Genomic DNA, 26253 nt, shown 5'->3' on the forward strand with positions numbered 1-26253 from the left:
AAATTCAATTGTTAGGTAATTTGAGAAGATTTAAAAAGGAGTTGTGGAAAACAAAACTTTGCGGAAAATTCCTACGTGTTTCTGAGGAGATTTGTATGAGGATCGTTAGTAAAAAGAGAGATGAATTTTAAGAAGTATTCCAAGAGAATTATGATCAGAATTCAACAAGAAACAGAGTTCTAAGAGTGTTCTGGCAATAATTTCAACCCTAGTGCGAAAGATTTATCACCAGAACTCCAACCAAATTCATTGCAAAAAATTTGCTGATAATTAGAAAGAAATTCATTAAAATACTCCAAGGGGCTTCTAAATGAAATTTTGAAAGATTTCTGCTGTTTTCAATAGAGGTAACATAAATGTTGGAACAGATTTTCAAAGGAATCAAAGTCTCCGGATAGGCTCAAGGGAATTCAAGAATTCCAATTAAATTCTTAGAAGGGGTTGCAAGGAAATTCTGGTTTATTTTAGAACAGTTTCAAGATAATTCAGAGCAGAGTTCCAAGTTAATTCAGGAATTCAATTCATGAGAATTTTGAACAACAAAAAATTAAAACCCCTGAAAAGAATAATTCAGTTTCGGTTTTTACAAATTTTTGTTTCCAACGTTCAGCATCTTCAATATTTTCTTTTAAGGACCATGCACTCTACATCTGAAGTTGAAAAAATAAAAATCAATTTGCTATATTACTGAACAACATTATAGCAAATAGAGCAATTCATCATTTGGTAAAGGATCACTCTGTTTTGATCGTTTATTCTGAAACTCCTTGTTCCTCTGGTATGGTTAATTTTTTTTCCGGTTCTCTCGCCGAATTCCCAGGGTTTTCCCGGTTACTTTTCAAATTCCCGGATATTTCCCGGTATTCCCGGTTTGCTGGCCACCCTGAATTTGAGACCCAGCTCCACAAGAAAATTATCCCAGACCCAGCTCCACACCCAAAATCATGGAGCGGATGATTAACCGTCGACTCATGGGCTTCCTGAACGAACACAATCTTCTCGACCACCGTCAACACGCGTTCCGTCCAGGGCACGGTACTAATACGTACTTCGGGACGCTCGGTCAGGCCCTCCACGACGCAATGAAAGATAACCAGCACGTGGAGTTAGCAACGTTGGACATTTCAAAGGCGTGCAACCGGGCCTGGATGCCGGAGGTCATCCAACAACTAGCCAACTGGGGGTTAAAAGGTCACATTCTCCAATTCATCAAAAACTTTCTGCACCACCGAACCTTCCAAGTCATCATCGGCAACCACCGTTCGAACACTTTCCGCGAGGTGTGCCCCAGGGGTCCGTCCTTGCGGTCACCCTATTCCTGGTTAGAATGAACGGAGTCTTCAGGAACCTGCCAGCGGGGATCCTAATCTTCGTTTACGCCGACGACATAGTGCTTATGGTCGTTAAAAATACAATGAAAATCCTCCGCATTAAACTGTCCCAAGCCGTCAACCACATTTACCGCTGGACCATCAATGCCGGATTTCAGCTGTCTGCACATCTGTACCCATAGCCACCGATCCCTGACGTCACTGGTCACCTTCGGATCTCAGGCCATCCCGCAGCATAAAACCGTCAAGACTTTGGGAGTTCGAATTGACCGCAGCCTTTCGTTCGTATCCCACTTCGATGAGGTGAAATCTAACTGCCGGTCAAGGTTGAACCTTATTTGCTCGATCGCCAGACGCCACCCAGATAGCAATCGGCACCTCCGGACCCGGATTGCCAAAGCGATCATCAACACGCGGCTTACCTACGGGATCGAGTTAACCTGCATGGCCAGAACAGCTCTCATCGAGAAACTCACTCCCGTGTATCAAAGGGCCATCCGAACTACCTCCGATCTACTCCCGTCAACTCCGGGTTTGGCAGCATGCGTCGAGGGAGGAATCCTTCCTTTCGACCGCCTCATCGCCCTCACCATCTGCCACTGAGCCGTCAGCTTCCTAGAAAAAACTACTGGATCAAGCGACGGAGTGTTCCTCCTAGAGGAAACAAACCAGCTCCTCGCTAGGATTGCTGACCAGGCGCTCCCCCCAGTGTCCACGGTCCACTGGGTTGGAGCCAGAGGTTGGAACCTGCCCAAAATCTCCATAGACCCAACTGTGTGTTATATTAATTTATTTGATAAGGCTCAACCGAATTAACTTAACAGAGCCGAGGATTCATGGTCACTATACAATACATCTTAAAGCTATAGTCAAAAGGTACAACACAATAAACACTTTATCTTCCGCTATCCAAAAAGCCTCGTCCATCAGAACTGGAGTCGCTTCCAGTGGTTTCATTGTATGGCAAATTGTTGTACGCCAACGAGGGTCAGAGCGCGTCCATTGCAGCAATGGACGCAAAACGTGGTCAGCACTCACACACTCATCACGAAACGGTTGCTTTCCAAAGTCGACGACGCATCGACCGAAAGAACTGCTGATGAAGAACACTGAGGAGGACCACACAATGGTTGCTGCCGAGTAAACAGACGATCGCGTAGCACACATCGAGAGTGGCCTGCTTTTGTCGACAGCTGAGTGAACACTGATAGACCCAACTATCAAGCATACCTTTAAGGCAGGCTCTAGCCCTCTCGCCGTTACCCAAGTACACAGGGACCTAATATACCGTCGCTACAACAATTATACGATCCGCTATTCCGACGGCTCGATTGCACAAGGGAGAGCTGGAATTGGGGTATCCGGCCCCGATGTAAGTGTGTACCACCGTCTCCCTGACCAATGTAACATTTTCTCCGCCGAGGCAGCCGCCGCCTACGTCGACATCACCACACATACATCGACATCAGCAAACCCATCATCCTGTTCACGGATTCCGCCAGCATGGTAGCCGCCCTTGACGCCGAGCACCCCACACACCCGTGGATCCAAGCCATCATCCGGTCTGCTCCACCCAACACCACCGTCGCCTGGATACCCGGTCACTGTGGGATCCAGGGTAACGTCGAAGCTGACCACTTTGCATCTTCAGGTCGACAAATGAGGCCCGAATCTGAAAACCTGGCTTTCCAAAATTACATGGGAGTCTTGGAGGCAGGACTGGCTGGACTCACGAAATCTGTTGATCCGTAAAATTAAAGATGAGACACGCCGCTGGGAGGACCTACCTGATCACCGCTCTCAAGTGGTGATCTCCAGGCTTAGGTCAGGACACACCCGTATCTCACACAACATAACGGGAAATGGCGAATTCCACCGACCCTGTCCACTGTGCCCAGGGCTGGTAGCAATCATTGCTGTTAAAAATAGTGATTTTAGTGACCATTTTGATAAAATAAGTGACCAAATAGTGACTTATGGTTGTAAAAATAGTGACTAAAAAGTTACCTAAAAGTAATTTTTAATGAAAAATCTTAGGAATTTCTGAGGTGCTTCAGAGGAAAATTTCAAGGGCATTCTGAGCATAATTTCATAAAGTTTGTGGGAGAAAACGACTCCGGAGCATAAGTCCTTGGATTTTTTTTTGAAAATACCAAAAGGAGGATTACAATTAAATCTGAGAATAACTCCAGGACATCTTCAAAGGAATTCGGAAAATGAATTCAGGAAAGTTTGCCAAACAAAATATGAGAAGAAATCTTAGTAATTTGTGAGGAGAAATGCCAATAAATTCTTAGGAGACTTTCAATGTGAGTAGAATTCCAATGGAAGGAGTGAGATGGAAAAGGAAATCTGAAATGAATTCAATGAATATTCGAAGAATCTTTCGAAAGGGTTTCTTATTGTGGAGAATTCCAAGGAAAACTAAAAGAAAATTGAATTCGGAAGATACCTTCACCAAAATTTTGAGGAATATTTCAATGGAAATCTCCGTAGAATATGGAATGGACTATTCTGAGGTTTTCAGAACTACTTGAATGTTCCCAATTTTTTCCTGAAGTTAATGAAACTGCCTTGAAGTTCTTTTGTAGTTTGAGAAACTAGCCTGATACTCACAATACTTCTCATCAAATTCTTAAACTTCCCTGAGCTTTTTAGGACTTCCTAAAGTTTCCTAATTTTTTTCAATGATCATGGATCTCCTATAAACGTTTAACAATTCACTGAAGTTTTCTAAACTTCTTTTAAATTTATGTGACTTCTCTAATGTTAACGGAACTGCTCTGAGGTCCATTGTTCTTTTCTGAAATTCTCAAAACTTCTCAGTTTTAGCAGTTCTCATGAATGTATTGCGCTGAATTTAATTGAACCGCCCTAAAAATGTTTAAGCTTCAGTGAGCTTCTGAACGTATGCGAAGACCTCAATTAACTTTTAAACGTCTCTGAAGTTATCTGAAAATCTGGGAACTGCTTTAAACTTCCCACTAATTTTCTGAAACTAAAGGAACTGGCCTCCTCAATGTTCATAAAAAAAATCCTGAAGTTCATGGATCTTTCCTTAAGCTCCATAGATTTCTATAAAGTTCTCGAAATGTTTGTGAAGACCACAGTCATTCTGTGAAGTTTTCGAAGTTTTTCTAAATTTCTGGAAATTATATGCTACCGCAATTTTCATGGAATTAGAACGAAATAATTAATATAGTTCTATGATTTTCATTGAAGTTCTCAAGATTTTTTTGAAGTTCACTTCCCTTTAAATTATCGACACTTATTTAAAACTTCTTCAATAGTCTAGACTTTCCTGGTGGTATTTAAACTGCCTAAACGATTATTGAATTTCCTTTAAGTTCTCTAGAACTTTACTGAAATTCAATTATTTGCCTTGAAGTTTCGACAATTTCCCTTAAGTGTTATAACCATTATAAAGGGTCCCTAATTTTCCCTGAACTTATCTTAATTTGTTTAATAATCCGGCAATTTGTTTGATCTCTGACGCTTCTGAATTCCCTGAGTTTTTTGCAACTTCTTGAAGATTTCGGTTCTGCTGCTCGGAAATAAATGGAATTCCCGTAAAAACCTTTAAATTTCCCTGAAATTCTCTGGACTTCTGTGAAGTTTCTGAAATATTTCTGAAGTTTTCATAAATTCTCTGAAGGACTCTGTACTTCCCTGAAATTCTCGGAACATCTTAAGGGTTCTCGATTTTTTTTCCAGCACATCATGGAACTGTCCTGATTTTTTCTTAATTTTCGATTACAGATATTCAAACTGCTCCAAAAGTCTGGATTTAAGCTACGAAAATTGCTCTTAAGGTCTGAAATTCCCCAAAAAATCTCTAGATCTAGCTGTTCTGAGGTATTTAGAACTTCTTAAAAAAATGCACAATACCCCTCATGATTTCTATATTTCTCAAGTTTGATTGAAACCTATGAAGTTCTTTGAAATTCTAGGAACTTCTTAAAAGTTCCCGAAAATTTTCGGATGCTAAAAGAACCGCTTTGAGGTTCTTAAAGCTTCCAGTAAGTTCCCCATATTTTCAGCGTATTAACTTCCCTTTTGTTCCCGCAGTTTGTTTATGGAGCTTCACTGAAATTCTCATAATTTCTTCACTTGAAATAAATCATTTATTTTTTCCTTGATTCTGGCATTTTGAAAATTTTCAATATCTTGAACGTTTGGGTAAATTGCTGTTGTTTTTTTATCTACAAAAAAAAAAGAATATTTTTAAGGCATTTAAAAATTTAGCTTTATTATAAACCTGGAATTTATCCGTTAAAATACTGGAAAAACCTGGAAAAGTCAGATAATTTTATTTAGAAAAATGAATAGACACCCTGTGGATAGAGAAAGACGATTAAAAGACTAAAGCAAAGAATGATCAATCTAGAAATAAATTCACGCTAAAAAAGTTGAAAATAGTGACTGATTACAAGAAATAGTGGCTTGGCCTTGAAAAAAGAGACTTTTTAGTGACTGGCTTGAAAAAAGTGACTAAGTCACTAAAAAGTGGCTCGCTACCAGCCCTGACTGTGCCAGATCCACCATTCGGTGGAACACTTTATATGCCACTGCCCGTAATACCAAGGAGCTAGAAATCTGTTCAACATCCCCGGCAGCATCCGAGACGCCCTTAGTGTAGATCCTTGCCGCTCAGCGGCACTACTGGCTTTCCTCCGCGAGGCATATGACGAATGTGACTACAGCCGACCGAGACATTACCTCCGAAAGCGGACCCCTCAATGATGCAAGCTGTCATACCCTCAACTCCGACCATGAGGACAACTACCTGTACACCACACCACGACCAGCCCGAACACTTTCAACAACCACGACCACAGCTAAGAACAAGGACTTCCTCTCCGCCAGCCATCCCAGGAAACCCTCCACCTCCCAACATAAAATGAGTCAGCATCAAAAGACAATAACCGTACCTATCACTCTGTATCACATAAGTATTCCAGATCACCTTTTCGTGGTACGTTACGGGATGTAAGATCTACCACCGATTCCTAGTCCTGACTACTTCAAACTAGAGGAATAGGATTTTTCAGTAATCCAAGGAACACATCTTAGTCCTTGTTACTTTTTATGCCTTGTTGATAGTGACAAGACTCGGCTTTGTCTACCGAGGATGATCTTTAAACAAAGAAAAAAATGAGTTAGTTGTCTTCATCTATGTGATTCCTAATCTTCTCTTCGTTGTTCCCTAGTTTGAAGTGGTTAAGACTAGGGTTCTGATGCATGGTCATTATCGGTGTCATACCTTAATTTTGTTGCTAAGGAATCCAATTTTGATTGACAAAGGGGCGCGCCTTTGGAGGGTGTTTCAACACTCCGAAGGGTATAAATAGCGGGACCTTTCAATTAGAGTCGGATCCTTGCGATAAATGCAAGAGTGACAACTGTAAAAAAATCGAATACTTCATCATTTCTCAATAGTGATGGAGTAATACGACATGCACTAAACTAAGGACACGGGATATACTACAATAGATCAATTTACTGGTCCCGAACAGAGGAAAAAAAATCCATATTAAAGGGACTCCCTTCTGGAGCCTCCCCCCATCTTTCAGAAGTGCCCCCTCCGGACACTTTTTTTCAATTTTTTAATTCTGTAATTTGGGGCGTCTGGCTGAAAATCTCCTTAATAAAGACAACCAACTAACCAATCACTAATTCACGGCCAGATTCCTATAGTGGGAAATCATAAAAACAGCGCTTTCACCACCAACATTATGTAAGTTAATTTCATCGCAATTGCAATAGCTAACCAGATTTACAATGAAGACCTGGAATACCCAATAAAGCCACTCTATGCTGTCGAGGCAATGCTTGTCTACGTTTCTTTGAATCATTATTCAATCATAAAAGTGCTACTCCAAACAATCAAAGAAAAAAAAAATTCACCCAAGCAAGGTCATTATCCAAAATTTTCATTAAGTTTATTCTCTGACCTAATCAGGCTGTTAAGAACATAAGAACTACAAGTGTTCAGAAAAAAATCAGCCTCTTCGCTGAACTCTTTACTATTCTTGAATTTACTCAAAAGCGCTCCAATACACCCAAAGAAGTCAGACGAAATTAGGTGTAATATCTATTAAAAGAAACACATACCCATTTGGAGGTTAAATTTTCCAACAACTAACAACGTTTACGGAGATAGATTTGTATCAACCCTCAGGATCTCAGGAATGTGTGTAACACCCAGTGGGAGTTGAATTTATATGAGTCGCAAAATCATCAAAATACCCTTTCATTTTAATAATTCTTGCTCAACTTGCAAAAATGCAACATCAAGCATAACTTTATAGAATATTTTGGCAACCGATTTATTCCAAATGTCCACGTAAATGGTAGATAAATAGTGTGTCTTTTCAACCATTGGCACAACATTTGTTTAAAAAAAATCGAATTGTTTTTCGAGAAGACGGGATTGGGTAGTGAGGGTTAATTTTATTTAAGTAGAATCAGAAGGTATTTTTACGGCTTTCCCTCTTACTTTAAATTTGTATTTTTGCTGTATCTATGGCATTCGTGCAAACAATTGCAAAACTATGTGTTTTCAAACATTTTAACATATTTTGAGTTATATATTAGAAGGCTTTATGTTGATTTGGATAAAAGGAAGAGGGTCGTGTTGTCAAGGACGGGATCTCATTGTATAACGATATTTTTTAGACGATATGCTTCTGATTATCTGATTATTATATTATATATTACTATATATAAAAAATTTCGGGATGATGAGGGACTATCAGCGATTTGGATGGGGAGAGTGAAAACATCAATTGCAATTCCCTGTTACTAAATTTCGTGGATAAAGGGCGGGCTCTTCGCCCCATTCATTGGGGCATCTTCCGGTTGGATGGCTCGTTTTCTGACCAATTGACTGATCAAGTTTTTGGAAGGAGATTCTTAACTGTCCCAAGGAAATGAAGAAGTGAATTGCCTATCAATCCATCTATTCGTTTTTGGACCTTTATACAGCGATTTGCTGATGACAATCAGAGGTTATTAAGCTTGATCAAGTTCAACAGTGAGGAGAACCCACAGCTATCGGTATGGCAGACCATTATCATCATCATCATCATAAACATATTTTGAGTGAGAGATATAGTGGATAGATTGATAGAGTGGATACAGTTATGGGCAAATTCATTAACTCGGACGAGCAGCAAAATAGCCAACTGACTCGAAACTGACAGCAGTAAAATTAAACAGGCGAGAAACTGAAGGTATGTGAAAAACGTTCTCACTCGTTCGTTCAAACGTTTTTTTCTATTCATTTGGATTAATTTTATTTGCTTAAGCATTGTATCAACTTGATTTTTGATTTTGATTTTGCGAGACAGAAGGGGGTCTTATGAAGGCCAAATCTCAAGTGTCAAAGCCACATTCCAGAACGTGAGTGGAATATGGTGATCACGTCAGATTCCCTTCAACATCAACTCGTGTTCATTTCGTCTTTCATTGTCAAATGAACTTCCTTTCCCATTGATGCGAAGCTGTTCGATACAAATTCGCGCGTTTTTCTGACTTTTGTTGATTGTTCACTCGGTTCAATTACGCGAATGCGCAAAGATCTGCGCACGGGGATGTCAAATTAATCATTGTCGGGTGGTTTGTTTGCCCATCAATATGGGTATTTTTGGAATCAGGGTGTCGTCTAGAGGCCAGAAATGGCCGATCACCGACGCCATTTTGAAATCCAGGATGGCGGCTTCCGATTTCAGAAAAAGTGGGAATTATTGTCAAATACCTATCAATATAGGTATTTTTGGAATCGGGATGGCGTCTAGAGACCGGAAATCGATGACCGACGCCATTTTGAAATACAATAAGATGGCTTCCAATTTCAGAAAAAAGTGGGAAATGCTGATGCCGACCTACCAATTTTAGTATTTTTAGAATCGGGAGGACGTCTAGTGGCCGGTAATTGATATCTGACGACATTTTGATGTGCATGATGGCGGCTTCCGGATTACAGAAAAGTGGAAAATACTTATGCCGAACCCATCAATGTGGGTATTTTTAGAATCAGGGTGAAGTCTAGAGGCCAGAAATCGATCACCGATGCCATTTTGAAATCGAAGATGGCGACTTCTGTTTTAAGAAAAAAAGGGAAATACTATTAAATTCCCCTTCACTATCGGTATTTTTGGGAGATGAGGTCTAGAAAATGAAAATCGATATTCGACGATATTTTGAAATCCAAGATAGCAGTTTCCGATATCAGAAAAAGTAGGTAATTTTATCAAATACCCATAAACATGTTTTATTTAAGAATCAGGGTAACGCCTAGAAGCCGGAAATCGATGTCCGATGCCATTTTGAAATCCAAGAAATTTCGGTTTTGAAGAAAAGTTTCAAATACCCTAAAATTTGGGTATTTTCAGAACGATGATACGTAGATGCCAAAAATCGTTGTCAGACGCCATCTTGAAATCCAATATGACGACTTCTGGTTTCAGAAAAAGTGAGAAACACTGTCAAATACCCAACAAAGTGGGTATTTCAGTGCTAACATTTGAAAACGGCACAACAGCCATTTGTAAACAAACGGTTTGTGGGCCCTTTACTCGCTACCCGAAGAACGCCCACGCAAACCAACAGCATCGTCAGGAAGGGGAAAATTTCCCCTACCCGATGTTGCTGTTGTGTCGCGTGGGTGTACTTCAAGTAGTGAGTAAAGGGCCCACAAACCATTTGTTTACAAATGGCTTTTGTGCCGTTTTCAAATGTTAGCACTGATTTCTTAATCCCAGTAACGTTTAGAGGTCTGAAACTGATGTTTGACGCCATTTTAAAATCTAAGATGGTGGCTTTGGATGAAAATAAGAATAAAATACTGTTAAATACTGATCAATGTGGGCATTGTTGGAATCGGGGTGACATCTTGAGGCCAGAAATCGATGACCGATGCCATCTTGAAACTAAAGATGGTGACTTCCGATTTCAGAAGAAGTGTCAAATAGCGTTGGATGTCGATTTTCTAAATTTACGTGTCGTCCCCGTTCCGCTAAGACCATTATTGTAGGGTATTTGCCACATTTTTTGAAACCAAATGGGCACCATATTGGATCCCAAAATGGTATCTGATATCGATTTTCGACATCTACGCGTTTTTCCCGATCTAAAAATACTCATATTGTAGGATATTTGATACTTTTCTGAAACCCAATGGCCGCCATCTTTGGCAGCCGATATCGATTTTCAGCATATACGCGTTGTCTCCGTTCTGAAAATACCCATATCTTACGGTATCTGAAACTTCAGAAAACCAATGGTCACTATTTTGGATTAGTTTGCATGTAACATTATTTGCGAGTTAACGAGCTAGCTTGTTCTTCGCGAGAAGCTCGAGAGATGTCGTTACTGATGTCCTTTTTATTGAGGTGCAATGTTTTCAAGAAAAACTTATTCAAAGAGTTATGTCTGTTTGTAAATATTATATTATTACTGCATATAATCCGGATGCCATCCTTATTGGCCGATATTGTGCGGATACTATCCGGATACTATATTTTGATGCCTGACGATGCGACGCGTGACAAGTCGAATGAACCCCGAATTGAAGTGAAAGTGAAAAAAAACGAAGGAAGTAATTTTCGAGTCATTCATTGTGTCAATTGAAACAAGCCTTTGCTTCAAATGAAGTGTGCTGATACACTTGACGAACAAAACAAGCGATAGTCAAGTCTTGTTTAACAGGAGGAATGTTCATCGTGACTCGATAACAAGAATCGCAATGACTTACACGAAAATGATATTGCTCGAAATGAAGCGATTCTGTGAAGAGTTCATTTCCTTTTCATTGTTTCGAAAATGGTGGATGTGGCATTTCAAAAGTTTTGAACCAAATAAAAAAAAAATGCAGCCATTAGGCTAAATTATTTAGAAAACAATTATTCAATTTTGGCTAGTAGTTAAATTTCAACAAACTTTTGGTCCGCTGCACCACAACTGGCATTACTAGTGTGCATCTTTCAAAATGTAAAGATACAGACAAGCCCTGGGACCTGGTTGCAGTTAAGCAATCCTCAAAGTTATGCCAATGCACAGGGTATTTGCTTAACCATTGTGTCTACTTATCTCTATATCAATGCCCATATCACAATTATGTATTATACTAGGAAGCAAATGATTGATTCGTTCTGCTAATCTACCTGTTACTAATAAATTTATGTAATTAAAAACGATTCAACAATTAGTCACAGCATACTCAGCTGTCAATTTTTGCTTTATTCTGCGATCAACGAATCATGTCGCTATCATCGCAGAATCATACGTGCAACTGATTCGAAAAAGATCATGAAAATAACGATAAATACAGAATATTAAATTACTTTAGGCTTAGGTAATTCTTTTTCATCTTGCTGCAACTTTGTTGTTGCGCAGAACGAAATGATTAGTTTTGATCTGCTTGAATTTATAAACGGTGATCAGATTTATTAAAACATGTGCCACCTATGTGAAATTCAGAAATTTATTCAACAAGATAATTTTCCTTGTGGATTTTTAAAATTCCCTATTTTCCCGGTTTCCATGGTTGACCTAACGGTTGGCCATTTTTGGAATAACTGTACACATGTTAAAATAGAGAAGGATTAGTAATTTCCATTTAATTCCACTACCTCAATTGTTTATCCTTGACAGATACGCGTATTCCATCTACAATGTGCAGAATTTGTCAGTATCTTGTACTGAGTCAGTCGAGTATTAGTAGTACAAGACACTGAAGAAGTCTGCACGTTGTAGACGAAATACACGTATTTTTCAAGGGTAAGCATGGTAGTGGAATGAAATGATAACTACTAATCATTCTCTTTTTCTTCATGTTATCTTTGATAAATGTTTAAAATATTCTTAAAAGATTTTTAAAGAGAATTTCGGGAGGATGATTTGAAAATGCTAAGCTGAACTATCGGCGGATTTAATGAAAAACAAATCATGAGAATTTCCAGAAAGTTCTTTTCAGATTCAGGAAATTCTGAGATAAACTTCAAGGAAATTCATAACCATAGAAATATTTCAAGGATAATTTTGCGAACGGTAACTTCTAAAGAGAATTTGGAAATAAATTTAAGGGAATTCTCACGATAATTATTGAAAATACTGTAGAGTGAATTCTAAGAGTATCCTAGAGGCAACGCTTCAAGTGTATCTGAGAATTTTTAAGGCTGTTATGGCCAAGAATGTCAAGGTAACTGCAGAAAGAATTATAAAATTATTGAGGGGAATCCAGAAAGCAACTTAGATGTCTTCTAAGGAAATTATTGAGTACATTCCAATGAAAAGTTATTTTCTAGAAATGTAGAAATTATCTACATAGGTAAGTTCATACATTGAAAAATTTGTTAAGTCCTCGGGCACAGAAATTCAAGATACAGAATTTGGTAAAACAGCTTTTAGAATTGGGAGACTTCGAACAGTTGCTAAGATTTCATGCTTACAAAATAAGAGCAAACAAAGGTTTTAATTTCCTATTTAATTAATACGTATTTTGACTACAATGTGCAGTGTTCATTGGGGTAGTTCCCATACTTAAATGGAAAATAATAACCTATTAACCGGTACATAGTTTGAGTAAACAAAAACTTTATCAATATTAAGGAGCAAAGTTCCAGTTTGCGCGCTATCTCAAAGAAAGAAGAAGAAAGTGCCCGAACAACACTAAGTTGATAGACCTTTACCCTACGCTGTGACTTACATAATATCTATTGTCTACATTCCGTTACATCCTTCATATAAAAAAAAGGACATCGGTTGAACCATCATTTGCGTGTCACTTCTCGTGATCCAAGGAAATGACCTTCAAATGGACTTCCCTTTTTCGCAATCCCACACACAGTTCTGTGCAATAGCGTTTTCCCTCCGGCGAAAAAGGAAAAGTTCGCTTTCCTAATTTCCCGATGTCGGATATGCCACCGCCACTGCCACATTGTGCTCGCCTCTTCCCCATCATTCGCCTCAAGGGTTCATCTTTGCCGCTGTCATCACGCGACAACGACGGCCCAAACAGCAGTTCCCTGTTCGCATCTTTTTGGTTTTGAGATGGGACGGCGGCCTAGCGGTAAATAGCCGGCCAGGTGTTTAATCAATATTCGCCACCCTCACCCTGCCGGGTGTTTTCTCGTTCTCGCTCGCGACATCATTGTGTCCTGATGGCGTTTTTTTTTTAAATAATAATATTGCAGACGACAGTTCAAAGGTTCATTTCGATTTCCAATTCACGCCGCCACAAATAGGTATGTTTTGAGATTGTTTTTTCCAAAATAACAAATAACGAGAATTTGACTGCCTCATTCCGAGTTGACAAGTTGTCAAGAGTCAAAAGAGACTAACCTACTGGGGAGACTCTCAGAGCAACGACGGGATGACGAACGATTGACGATTGCTAGGCGCACGGAAGAAAATGTATTCTACAGATGGTGGTCGCATGACGGACGATCGGTCTGTGACCGCTGCGCGCTATGTTACTGTGATGGTGTGCTGGGACGTTTGTTTGTATGTAGCCTGTAATGGAGGCATGATAGGTGGTGTAGCAGCGAATGTGATGACCGACGACGGCCGCGGCGTCTAATTGGGGACCAAAACAAGAGTAACAAAAATAGACTGAAAACGGTCAAATGTGGAGGGAAAAACATACCTCGACACGACGATGATGGTTCGGCCAAAATACCATGTGGATTGTAATGAATGAATCATGATGCATTGCTTGTTTTGATGAGCGCTAATATCGTGTTGATAAATGCTATTCGGTTAACGTTTCAGTATAGATGATGCGGAAATCTTCGGAAAAGGTGGAATCACGAATGACATTCTCTGAGCACGGGTTCAGAAATCCTTTGGATATACCCTGAGTTGGTTCAAATTATTACCGGAATTAGCAAAAAAAAAAAAAACACGAGTGCTCAGCAGGATAGTATGACATTTTTCGGAAAACCATTACCCGGAATAGACCATTTCATGGATTTTTTTTTATTGTTATAGTAAAATGTAAATCTCTATTTAGCCATTTGGAATCGGTAAAATAAACATCGACCGTTTTTACTACGGCATAATTTTTAATTCATATTTAAAAGCAGGGCTGGTGGCGACCACTGCTGTCAGAAATAGTGATTTTAGTGACCATGTTGAATAAATAAGTGACAAAATAGTGACTTATAGTTGTAAACATAGTGACTAAAAAGTAACCTAAGATAAGGTACATCAAATAAATGTTTGATGTTTTAGACTTATTCAATTATTATCTCGTAAACACTTATGTACGATATGAACCTTTAAAGCGAAAGATTCAATAGAAAGTTTGTAACCAAACCCACTTCAAAAATCTGGAAAACCGGGAATCCTCAGGTTTTTTTTTTGTTTCCTTAAACTACCTGGAAGTCTCACGGAATTAAAAAAAAAATCTTGCTAAGGATATTTTAAGGAAAATAATGAATTTTAAATTTTTCTTGTTATTTTCATTCACACTTTGAAGGTTTACAGTGGATTAATCTTCAGTAAGAAATAAATTTAAAAAAATATATATTGTTCTTCTGTGAAGTTTCCGACTTTTTTCTAAATTTATGGAACTTTTGTGCTCCCGCAATTTTCATGGAATTAGAACGAAATAATTAATATAGTTTTATGATTTTCACTAAAGTTCTCAAGATTTTTTTGAAGTTCATAAAACATCCCTTAAATTATCGACACTAATTTAAAACTTCTTCAATAGTCTAGACTTTCCTGGTGCTAAACGATTACTGGATTTCTTTAAAGTTCTCTAGACTGCCCTGAATTTATCAGTATTTTTTTGAAGAACCCGCAACTTTACTGAAATCAATTAATTTGCCTTGAAGTTTCGAAAATGTTCCTTAAGTATTATAACCATTATTAACACTCGCTTTTCCCTGAACTTATCTATGCTTACCTGAAGTTCTCTAAATTTGTTTAATAAACCAGCAAATTTTTTGATATATATTCATAATTCCCTGACGTTTCTCACATTTTAGGATCAATCATAGAATTCTTGGAATACCCTATAATTCCACGGAACTCCTTGTAAGTCGCTGCAAATTTGCTTAAGTTAATGGGATTATTCTGAAGCTATCTGATCGTCCTCGAAGTACTCGGAACTTCGCTGAATATCATTAAACTATCTAAAAATATCTATATTTAGTTCTCTGGAATTTCTTGAAGATATCGCTGCTTGCTAATGTTGCGTTAATGTTCTCTAATCAACTTAGCTAAGGATTCGCATTTTTTAAATTTCTTGAAATCTCCATGATATAACACCCTTAAAATACTCTCATGTTCATAAAATTTCCAGGAATTCTCTCGGAGCTTTGCTGAAGGTTTTGGAAATTCACTGAGTTTCTCGAAACTTCTTTATGGTTTCTAATATTTCCTTGAAATTATATGAACTGCCCTTTGATTCTCTGGCCTGTCTTGTTGTTCTCGAAGCTTCCATTCGTTCTATTGAAGACCTCGGTTTTGCTGGGAAATAAATAGAATTCTCGTAAACACCTTTAAATTTCCCTGAAATTCTTTGGACTTATGTGAAGTTTCTGAAATATTTCTGAAGTTTTCAGAAATTCACTGAAGGTCTCTTTTTTCTCTGTAATTCACGGAACATCTTAAGGGTTCACGATTTGTTTTCAGCACATCATGGAATTATCTTGAATTTATCTAAATTTACGATTATAGATTTTTAATCGATCTAGCTTTTCTGAGGTGCTTAGAACTTCTAAAAAAATTTAAATACCCCTCAAGTTTTCTAAATTTCTCAAGCTTGACACCTATGAAGTTCTCGGAGGAACTTCATAAAAGTTTCTGAAAAGTCTCGGATGCTAAAAGAACCGCTTTGAGGTTCTGACAGCTTCCTGTAAGTATTCCATATTTTCAGCGTCTTAACTTCCCTTAGGTTTCTGTAGTTTGTTTATAGAGCTTCACTGAAATTCTCAGCCTTTCCTTTCATTCCTCAGAACTTCTCCAAAGTTCCTACAATTGTTGTAAAGTTAATGGGACTGCATTGAAGGTCTCTAATCTTTCATAAAGTTAATTACGAACTTGAAATAAATCATTTATTTGTTTACTTAATTCTGGCACTTTGAATATTTTCATTATCTTGAACTTGTACATGGAATACGAAACTTCAAGACATTGAAAATTTTTAGATCTTGGACTTACTTACTTGGAAAACTCCGGTAATTTTATCGAGAAAAACTAGTAGACATCCTGTATATAGAGAAAGACGATTAAACGTCACAACGCAAAGAATAATCAATCTTAAAATAAATTCACGCTAAAAAAGTTGAAAACAGTGACTTATTACAAGAAAAAGTGACTTTAGTGACTTGGCCTTAAAAAAAGAGACTTTTTAGTGACTGACTTGAAAAAAGTGACCAAGTTACTAAATAGTGACTCGCTACCAGCCCTGTAAAAGGGACTTGGGTTATGCAAAGAGAGAGAGAGAGAGTGACAACTAAGTTAACCTCAGAAGCCATACTTTTTTCTAATAGCTGTACTGCCGTTCTAGGCATATCAGTCCCATGTTACTTTTGGACGTTTGTTCATAAAACAGTACTTTTTTTAGATAAACTTTCGAATGAAAATAGAAAAACTTGAAAATTTGTTCTGGGCTTATTTGAAAACAATATCATTATATGAACATCTGGAAAATGTGAAATTATTTTAAGAGTGATATATCATGGAAATTTCAAGAGCTTCAATTAACTGCGAATATTGAACTAAGTTTTTTTTTTTATTATTTGATAAGGCACAATCGAATTCACTTTAAAGAGCCAAGAATTCTTGTTCATTATACAAACCATTACCATTAACCGAGTACTTTCTGGGCGATCAGATAACTTCAGAGCAATCCCATTAACTTAAGGAAATTCGCAGTGGTTTACGAGGAGTTTTATGATCCGAAAACTTCAGAAGCGCCAAGGAATTATGAATATATATTAGAAAATTTACCGGAACATTAAGCAAATTTAGAAAACTTCAGGTATGTTCCCAGATAATGCGATGCTGTCGACTGGAGCAACATTCAAGGTAATTGAAGGAATTCAAGCGACCGACCAGAAGTTTGTCTACTTAGCCTATTGGTCCCAAGCAAATCGTTTAACGTATCCCATTCTAGGTGAAATTCTAGTACTACACTATGTTTGTTTTGATTCCCTATGAAAGTTTGGCAGATAAAATGAGGGGTCGTGGATTTTCCTACGTTTCGAGGGGAGCGTCGATTAGCTTGGGACCGAAGAGAGTACTAGAGCTGAGCCAAAAAGTAGAGCATGTTTCTTCGGGACCTTCTGGTCTTAGAGTTACCTCTATGTTGAAATTGTGGAAAAATCAAGGCAAATCTATTAATTTCAGTAAAATTGCGGGTTCTTATAAAAAATACTTTAAAAATCAGGGCAGCCTTTAAGGAAATTCAGAAGTCTTTTGGGCAGTTTTAATAACGTCAGTGGAGTCTAGACAATTTATGAAGTTAATTAGTGTCGATTGCAGGAGCTTAAAGAAGTACCAGAAGTGCAGAGATTTTTTGAAACATTCCGAGAAATTTATAAAAGTCTATGGAACTTAAGGGAAGATCCGAGAACTTCTGGAACTTTAGTAAAATGGGGCAGCATTTCAAAGAAGTTTAGTTAGCTCCAAAAATAGGGGTCATATCGGGAGGAGTTCAGTTCTATTAGTTTCAGAAAATAAGCGGGAAATTTTAAGAAGTTCAGGACTTCAGAGATGTTAGGAAAATTATTAAGATCTTCATATAAGTTCAGAAATTCACGGAAGCTTAAACATTTTTAGGACAGTCCAATCAAATTCAGGGCAGCACAACACGCTTCATAAGAACTGCAAACACTTTTGATAGGTTTTGATAACTTCAGGATAAAGCAGAGAACCACAGAGCAGTTCCGTTAACATTAGAAAAATTGCATATATTTTAAATAAGTTGCGAGAACTTCAGCGAATTGTTAAAACTTAAGAGAAGATCCATGATCGTTAGGAAAATTAAGGAAACTTTGGGAAGTCCGATAAAGTGCAGGGAAATTTATAAATATGAAGAGAAGTATCGTGAGTATCAGGCTAGTGTTAAAACTACAAAAAAAAAAAAACTTTAAGCTAGTATTAGGAAAACTTTGGCAAGTTACAAGTAGTTTTGAAGGCCTGTATAATGGACTATCATTCCATGTTCATCAAAGAATTCTCATGAAAATTTACTTGGAGTTCTCCTTAGCATTTCGATGGAACTATCTTCGAATTCAATTTTTTTTAAATTTTCCTTGAAGTTCTCCTCAGCAAGAAACCCTATGGAAAGATTATCTAAATTTTCATTGAATGTATTTCAGATTTCCCTTTGAATCTCACTCGACTCTCATTGAAAGTCTTCTAAAAATTAATTTGCATTTCTCCTCACAAATTCTTTAGATTTCTGCTCATAATTTGTGTGGCATACTCCCCTGGAATTATTTTCCGAATTCCTTTGAAGATCTCTTGGGATTATTCTCAGATTTAATTGTAATCCTCCTTTGAGCTCCAAAATTTCCAAGGACTTATGCTTCGGATTCGTTTTCTCAAACAAACGTTATGAAATTATCCTACGAATGCGCTTGAAATTTTCCTCTGAAGTTCACAGGATTTCTTCTCCACAGAAATTCGAATGAGTTATCATTAAAATTTACTTTGATTTCAATTCAGGGTTTTCATGAAATTATACTCAAAACTATCTTAGGCTTCTCATGATATCTAATATTCCTCGGAACTATTTTGAAAGCAGATTTCACTTGATGTTTTCTCATTAAGAGTTTGCGCGTCACCGTGTTAATTTTTGATGCACCACCGGTATAATTTTGATACCATTTACCAGAACTGATCAGAGCCAAGAGGCGACATAATAAATTACATGAGAATTCTAACACAAGATTAATGGAAGTCATATTGAGTTACCTACACTACATTGTTTACATCCAGACATGGTGCAGGTACCAAAGCCCATAATGAGAAGCTTAGTCCAATAATAGATCAAAGCCATTTTTTCGTTGGTGTTGGCCATAATCAAATGTTCCGGGCTAGATTATGACATTTGCTTAAATCTTTGAAATCACGTAAGAATTCGAAACCCGTTGCAAGCAGCCTCGTCAAGTGGCGAGAAGCACGTTCAAATGTGTTCCCGCGGAAAAGTAGAGTAAACAACCCCATTTCCGGCCTATTGAGCACAACCCGCACTTAGTCTTTCTTAATCTAGCGCAGTTTAGCACCAAACGGAATGTGTTATAAGATTTGATAAGATTTAAGATTTGTAAGGTAAGATTTGATAAAGAGAAACCAATCGTTGAGATATTGTCAAACTCGGCCTACGGATTCTAAACTCGGCCTAACGCATTGATTGATTTATCTTTATTTAGGAGGCTGGTTTGCCTCCAAGTCGGCCTAACGCATTGAAACGACGCCAATGAATTCACTTCGGCCTATCGAATGAAGATAAAAATTGATTCGGTCGGAGCACTTCTTTTGTTTTTGGGAATAATGGGTGCAAACCTTCATATCACGCGTTCTCATTGACTTCGTTCGGTAGCTTATTGACTAAAGTATAGTACCAAACGCATAATTGAATTGTTAACTCTGAAATCATGGATTTATTTAAAGTTTTCTGCTCGATAGGCCGAAAATGGGCGATAAGACCGAAGTAGTTCTTAACTCACTCTTGCCCGATTGAGTGGCTACGTTGGGATTTGATGGTTATGCCATTTGTTTTGCGGGTAACTACGTGGTTTATGGACGCACCCCACGTATCTCAGGTATGCTTTATTGTTCAATTATGAAATCTACTTGAAAATTGTAATGCAAAATAAGCCTAAAATACTTGGCCTCTCGCAGCCATCTTGAAATCCATTTGTAGCAGATTTCAAAATTTTGCATGGCAAGGTATGGGACCTTCAATAGACGTATTATAATACATATTCATTTTTTTTTAATATTCGCTGGAAGTGGTTAAGATCAGTGGCGTTTCCTTAACCTCAATCTACCTGTGCACCAACTCTCAAAGCATAAACAATTATTAAAATATTGCTTACAATGGATAGATATCGAGTAAACTAGAAGATTGAGTGTATTTTTCAACCGATTAAAGTATGAATATGGCATTAAATCTGGCTTTGAAAGTCTGAGCTCAGGTAAAAAATGAGGTTACGGGACGCCACCGGTTAAGATAGGTCGATTTAAACTTTTTATCAACCATAAATAGCTCAAATTTATTAAATAAACTTATTTCGAAAAACGATGCTATTTAAAACTTCTCTCCCCAGTGGCGTCGCCTTAACCATAACAAATCTCAAAAATATTGCTGGCAATTGATAAATGTCACTAAAACTAGAGGATTCTGTGCATTTTGCAATCGATTTGAACGTAAATATTGCTAGATACCGTGGACCTCCGCTAATATGAACGACACTTCCGGAGAACTTCGAGATTAGGGCGTAACTGCTTTTGTAAACAAACACTTCATTTGGTGATTTCTCGCGAATTAAAGCTCAATCTAAAAAACTAACAACACAAACAGGTAGAAGAATGGTTCCTCTATCATTTGGTATAGTTTGTTCACAAGATTGTTTTTTTTATTCGCGAGAAATCAGCGATTGACATGTTTGTTTACAAAAGCCCAAATCTCAAAGTTCTCCGGATTTCGTTCATATTAACGGGGTTCATTTTTAGTTTGAACTTATAGTAACCCTATGAGCATAAGTAATTTTTTTTTTCTGGTAACCTTATTTGCTGTTTTGTTTTGATTCTGGTGATCCGTTTCACAATGTTGTATTTCGCTTTACTCCGTTCCATGACCTAATTGACGTTTGAACCAGTTTCAGTTTGCCAGTTTGCACGGTGTGCTAATTGCGGGGTTCAAATTAAAAACGGTCAGATTACCGGGGGTTTCACGTTTTCAAAGTTGGTGCACTGGTAAAAAGTTAGGTTACGCGACGTCACTGCATCATGGTGGTTTTAATTTATTTATTTTCAAGATGGCCGCCAGAGTCAAGCATTTAAGGCCTTTTGATTTTGATTAACATCGTTTAATTTTATGCGAGTCTCTAAGTCACTTGGGTTTCTACCATATTTACGTGTTAGACGTGAAAAAAAATCGTTAAATTTACTTGTTTTTTCCAGATCCGGACATGTTCTGGCTAACCCCAGAGGAAGTGGCCATTTTATGACTTGGACCAAACCAATCTTCTTCTTCTTCCTCGCATTTCAAGCTTATTGCGTATGGCATATTAGCTTATTGCGTGCTCTCAACTTAGTGTTCTAGATGCAATTCCACAGTTATTAATTTAGAGCTTTCGATGCCTGTACCATTTTTGCATTAATATAATTGTGTGGCAAGTACAATTATACTCTATGCCCAGGGAAGTCGAGAAATTTTTCAATCCGAAAAATTCCTAGACCGTACCGGGAATCGAACCAAGCCACCTCCAGCATGGTCTTGCTTTGTAGCTGTGCCTTTACCGACTGAGCTAAGGGAGGTCCCGACCAAACCAATGCGAGACCTGAAATCTCATGAGGATTCAAAAACAAGTGCAATGATGGTTATATGAAGTAACCAGGATCACATTAGACACATCTGGATATGTTCCAGGTGCACCTTGGGTAGTTTACAGTTCCTTTCGTGGGCCAAAACCCATCATACGATACATGAAATTATTACGTAAGAAGGGCCAGATCTCACCATAAGTGGATAAATTCTGGTTCTTTTCCTCTAAAAATTCACTGAAGCTTCTTTCCATTTTTTCTCAATTAACGTGAATTCTGCAGAATTGCCATGCAATTGTTTTAATGTTTTGTTTAGGATAATCTTGGAGGTCTCCTCTGAATATTTCTTAAAATATTCTCTTTACAACTTTTTTCGAGATGCCTTTAGAATTATCCTCGTACTTGTATGTTTAATTGAAATAGATTGAGGAATATTTCAAAAATAAAATTAACTACCCTTTGTAGAACCTAAACAGTAACTCAAAATAAAAATCTCGGGAAGCACGGGATCACGGGATTTATAAATTTATTTCCCGGGACTAGGACAGTGGCCATCCTGGCTCTATTTTGGAGCACCATAAATTGATACATGTGAAGTAATGAAATTGGGTTGTTAGCGGAATGCTAAATAAAACAGCAAAAAAGGTTATCTTCCATTTAATTCCACTTAATTAATTTTGGTATCCATGACAGATACGTATTTCGACTACAATGTGCAGTCTTCATCAGTGTCATTCCCACTAAAGAACTTATCAAAATCTAACCCCCTTAAGTACTCATCCCCTAGGTAAAAAGTCAAGATCATAGGTATAAAAGTGAAACTACAATGTGTTGAATCGGAACCTACCTAACTATTAAAAAAAAAACAAAAAAAAAAAAAAAAAAAAAGATGTGAGATGAGTACTTAAGGGGGTTAGATTTTGATAAGTTCTTTAGTGGGAATGACACTGATGAAGACTGCACATTGTAGTCGAAATACGTATCTGTCATGGATACCAAAATTAATTAAGTGGAATTAAATGGAAGATAACCTTTTTTGCTGTTTTATGATACATGTGCTTTTTACAGAGTCTAAGAATAATCTAGAGCGAATTTGCCACCCCTTGTCACCCGCACCAAATGCACGCTACTGTCAAACACTGAGAATCCCGTTCTAATCGCAGCGCCCTGTAGTCGATTTCAAGAGATAGACTGTCGCAACTGAAGTAGCTAATGAATCATAAAAGTAAGTCCTGCAGGGCAAACGACGACAGCGTCAGCGACGACAGAAAAAAACAAACCGACTATAAATCATCTGCAGAAACTAATCTCGTCAGTTACTAGAACGGACATTCCACGTCGCTCAAGAAATAAATAATATTGCAAAAAAAAACGGTAAAGTTTACCTACTTAACAAAAATGTCAAATGTCGTCCTAGAATCCCGTGTAATGAACGTACAAAAAATACGCATCACATCGACGACGACGACGACGAAAGCGGGCCAGCAAAGACGCACATGATGACGTCTGGAGCGGTGTGTGAATGAGGCGTGGAGAGAGCTGGTGCAAAACTGTATCAAACAGAAAACCATACACACTATCCGGACTCAACTCAACTACCCATAAGTATAGATATAGAGCCATTGGTTGTGTTGTATCCACGTTGTATGGATCCATTCTATGCCAGTCAGTCAGTTAGTTAGTCAGTCAAAGCTGACGGGGGAAGGCTCGTCGAGAGGCTTTGCACGTATACTAGATGTTGGGAGTAGGTGGGTTGATGGTGGATGGAAGTAATTCGTGCTCGCGGTGCGCGGGTGGAGGCGGCTTGAGTCATGATGGAAAATTTTACACACTGTCTTGCGCGCCCTTCCGCTGCTGCTGCTGCTGCTGCAGTTGTATTTAGGTATGTACGCCGCATCGAGCATCGCTTGTTCTGACACTGACTTGACTCGGTGTCGATATCTTTGTTTTGGATGGGGTGCAGCATTCTAGAATTAGATGTGGGATACCGTTAACCGAATGTAAATCTCTGCAATGGGATCGGAGACGGGGTCATTGGAACCAACTCATAAGTGGTATAAATTACAGAGGGGGAGATTCGGTGGCACTTAGTTGTTGTTGTTGTTGCTGGTCGATGGTTGACACCAGGATTACACAGAGAACCCACAGTGGTGCATAGAACTAGCATGACTATAGAACCGCGTTGAACTGTCAACTGTTTTACGTTCTTTGTATAAATTCGCAGCCATAAGCCCCTGAGTTGGCTTCCGTTGCGATGTTATGTCGCATTCCAATCCAGCATTTTCTATCACTATCCTTTCGTAGAGGGTGGCCACCTAACCTCCACTTACGTTCTTCGATTTCTGTTGATATCGGGTTCTGCTGCGAGATCCAGTTGTGATCCAGTTTTACTCTTGAGTGTTCTTCACTGATACAGAACCGATTTCATGTTGGAATTGAACATCAAATTGAAGAGTTTTGAATGCCTTGCTATTACAAAAAATAACGAAAAAAATGATTCAGAAGCCTTTTTATAGAACTGCCGGACTTTCCCTTTCGCACATGCCGCCATACTTTGCAATGGACAATGGACGGTTATCAAGAATGAAAAATGAAAATAAGAATAGCCTGTGTGAGCAACGCACTCAGAGAAAAGAGTGGATCACAGATCCTCCCTGATATGTGATCCATTCTTTTATTTGAGTGCCGAGAAAAAACCAGGAATTTCAAAATCAAAATTCACTGGTTAATTTTTATTTTGAAATTCCCGGTTCACATCTAAAAAAATACCCGGTATATAATATTCAGGAAAACCGAGCGTATTTAATGATTTTATATAAACTTGACCAATTGCAAATTTGCGGTAATATTTGTGGGTAAACAAGCTTCAATAGCAAAATTACAGAAATCATTTTTCAAATCTGAAAGTATTATCCATCAAAATAGCTTGATATACTAAAAATAAACCATTGATTTTTACGATATTTTGATCCATTACACATCCGTTTTACAGTCATCCATTAGCCATACAGTAATGACTCGATTTTGTCAGCCCCCCTTTTGAAAATCTTTTCTAATATTCAACGAAGCTCATGCGATTTTTCAGTGGTCTTATTGCATCAAACTATTCCTTAAACATTCATTTTGGCGATGAATTAGAAAGATTTGGAATTACGTTTATTTTAAATTATTTAAAGATAAAAGTATGACACGTGTGATACGGCTAACAAAATCGGGTCATTACTGTAATATTCATGAATTAGTCACTTCAGCGTATACGTCAACTGGAAATGATCCACAAATGCAGAGTGGTTGTAAAAAAAATATATATCAAGAATCAAGTTAAAGATTTCTTAATGCAATGTCTCACTCTTTACAATTCGGTCTAATGACACATTCAGCTCAATACCGTTCGGCTTAGAGACCATACAAATATTCCATGACTCAGTTCTTTTTTTTTCCTTGATTTGTTTTCCGTCGATCTTGTTTTCCGTGCTGAGCACCAATGCTACCGACGCCAGGGAGGCAGCTCCCACACCTGGACCCTACCTATCGACCCATCAACTCATGAACCGGGGACCAACGGGTTTACTTCCCTTCCGAAGGAAGGCGTGATCAGAGATGTTATGCCTCAGAACATCCCGGCGGCGCAAACTGGGATTGAACCCAGACCTGCTAGGGTGAGAGGCAATCACGCTTACCACTACACCACCGGCGCCGCTTAGGACTCAGTTCTAACCCTAATAAAAAAAAACTACAAGGGACAGCCCTATGGGGTTGTACGCAATAGTAACGTAGGACTACGTGATCTTATATAATAAATCTTATTTGTTAACTACAGCAGGAGCTTGTGTTTTGTATAGGAATAGGCATTTGAGCGGAGTTCTCTCTCTTTATACTCTTTAGTATGACGCGCTTGACGTAGATGACCCACAGAGACTCACGAAGAGCTACTGATCCCGATCAATAGCGGTGCGGCTTCTTCCTCCTTCTATGGATGTTCATGTGGGCTGCAGCTCGCTGCTTGCAGGCAGCCTTTCGTTGTGTACTGGAGAACACCACCACTCACCATGCGATGATTGAATAGAAACCGTTTGGTGAGACCGGATGGAATTCAACTTTGAAATCTGTGTTAGGGAAATCGCTTTTCGCGATTTTCATTATCATAGCAACAGTTGCACAATCGAGCAATTTTCAATACTGACATTTTGAAAAAAAAAATATGACAAAGTCTTAAATTTAACAGATGCGTAGAAATATAGCTGATCGATTGGTGATAAAATTATTGAAATTGGTCCAGGGGCAGCTGAGTTATTAACGTTCAAAATCTTTCATAATTTTGTTACATGTTCAATTTTCGGTTTTCACAAAGTGTACCTCCATATAGAAATCACAGACGTAGTCCTGCGTCAAAATACCATACCCGAAC

At 38.2% G+C, this 26253-nt stretch overlaps 1 protein-coding gene across 1 annotated transcript in view; it reads right to left on the reverse strand.

Annotated features, from left to right (window-relative positions):
* Positions 1 to 26253, reverse strand: part of LOC135714148 (uncharacterized) — a 48672-nt gene that overhangs the window by 10672 nt on the left and 11747 nt on the right. The gene's annotated exons all lie outside the window — the stretch shown is intronic.

Source organism: Ochlerotatus camptorhynchus, unplaced genomic scaffold (genome assembly GCF_037179485.1).
Source record: "Ochlerotatus camptorhynchus isolate MF236.1 unplaced genomic scaffold, CSIRO-AGI_Acam_v1.1 ptg000622l, whole genome shotgun sequence".
NCBI classification, from domain to species: domain Eukaryota; kingdom Metazoa; phylum Arthropoda; class Insecta; order Diptera; family Culicidae; genus Ochlerotatus; species Ochlerotatus camptorhynchus.